The sequence below is a fragment of the Salmo salar genome, chromosome 01 (assembly GCF_965601325.2).
Source record: "Salmo salar chromosome 01, fSalSal1, whole genome shotgun sequence".
NCBI lineage: Eukaryota > Metazoa > Chordata > Actinopteri > Salmoniformes > Salmonidae > Salmo > Salmo salar.
In genome coordinates this window covers 2,313,409-2,315,222 of record NC_138291.1, presented here as the reverse complement: position 1 = coordinate 2,315,222, position 1,814 = coordinate 2,313,409, and the positions used below count along the sequence as shown (strand labels likewise).

The window sequence follows — 1,814 nt, the reverse complement described above, 5'->3', positions numbered from 1 at the left end:
CCAGAAGAGCAGTAATTCTAGCAGAGGTCTAATAGTCCTTCCAGAAGAGCAGTAACTCTAGCAGAGGTCCAATAGTCTTTCCAGAAGAGCAGTAATTCTAGCAGAGGTCTAATAGTCCTTCCAGAAGAGCAGTAACTCTAGCAGAGGTCCAATAGAACTTCCAGAAGAGAAGTAACTCTAGCAGAGGTCCAATAGAACTTCCAGAAGAGCAGTAACTCTAGCAGAGGTCCAATAGTCTTTCCAGAAGAGCAGTAACTCTAGCAGAGGTCCAATAGTCTTTCCAGAAGAGCAGTAACTCTAGCAGAGGTCCAATAGTATTTCCAGAAGAGCAGTAACTCTAGCAGAGGTCCAATAGTCCTTCCAGAAGAGCAGTAACTCTAGCAGAGGTCCAATAGAACTTCCAGAAGAGCAGTAACTCTAGCAGAGGTCCAATAGTCTTTCCAGAAGAGCAGTAACTCTAGCAGAGGTCCAATAGTCCTTCCAGAAGAGCAGTAACTCTAGCAGAGGTCTAATAGTCCTTCCAGAAGAGCAGTAACTCTAGCAGAGGTCCAATAGTCCTTCCAGAAGAGCAGTAACTCTAGCAGAGGTCCAATAGTCCTTCCAGAAGAGCAGTAACTCTAGCAGAGGTCTAATAGTCCTTCCAGAAGAGCAGTAACTCTAGCAGAGGTCCAATAGTCTTTCCAGAAGAGGAGTAACTTTAGCAGAGGTCCAATAGTCCTTCCAGAAGAGCAGTAACTCTAGCAGAGGTCTAATAGTCCTTCCAGAAGAGCAGTAACTCTAGCAGAGGTCCAATAGTCCTTCCAGAAGAGCAGTAACTCTAGCAGAGGTCCAATAGTCTTTCCAGAAGAGCAGTAACTCTAGCAGAGGTCCAATAGTCCTTCCAGAAGAGCAGTAACTCTAGCAGAGGTGCTGAAGTCTCCATGTTGGTTTAACTGTATAAGGACTTAGTACATCTGCTGAGCTTTCTACCAGCTATGTTATGCGCTTCACTACTTTTTTTTTTGCCCTAGAACTAACACTTGATTAAAATAATAAACTTATCATCAAGCATTTGATTTGAATCATGTGTATTAGTCCAGCCCTTTGGGTGCCCAGGACCAGGATTAGAACCAGGACCAGAATGCACTGCCTCTGTTATAACGTCACACGTTGGCGCTGAGCAGTGAGAGAACAGAACCCAGTAGCCAGCCACGCTTCACTGACCTGGTGGTAAAATTCTCTTCTTCCATAACGGCATAAAGACACTAATGAAATCAGCTAAATGATTTAAACCCTTCCTCACTACTCTGCTCTCTCACTCTTTCCCTCTCTGTCTCTTTTTTTTCTGCAACTCATCTGTCAGCTACAGCAGACAATAGGAATATAACTGACTGTCACTATACAATCTCACTGGATTCTCTCCTGCTGCTATATAGTAGACCTGGGGTGTCAAATTTATTCCATGGAGGTGCAAGTGCTGGTTTTTCTTTTTCAATGAAGCCCTAGACAACCAGGTGAGGCCTTCCCTGTGGCTCAGTTGGTAGAGCATGGTGTTCGCAACGCCAGGGTTGTGGGTTCGATTCCCACGGGGGACCAGTACTAAAAAAAATGCATGTAATGAAATGTATGCATTCACTACTGTAAGTCGCTCTGGATAAGAGCGTCTGCTAAATGACTAAAATGTAAAAAAAAAAAATGTAAAAAATGGGAGTTCCTTACTAATTAGTGACCTTCATTCATCAATCAAGGACAAGGACGGAGCAAAAAAACACAGACACTCAGCCCTCTGTGGAATGAGTTTAACACGTACTGTAGGCCACAGTGTGTGTATATAT

The 1,814-nt window shown here is 43.8% G+C and overlaps 1 non-coding gene across 1 annotated transcript; it reads left to right on the top strand.

Annotated features, from left to right (window-relative positions):
* The first annotated feature begins 1,501 nt into the window (after window positions 1–1,501).
* trnaa-cgc (transfer RNA alanine (anticodon CGC)) lies at window positions 1,502–1,576 on the top strand. Its single transcript has one exon. It is a non-coding gene; the product is annotated as a tRNA-Ala (tRNA).
* Window positions 1,577–1,814: the final 238 nt, after the last annotated feature.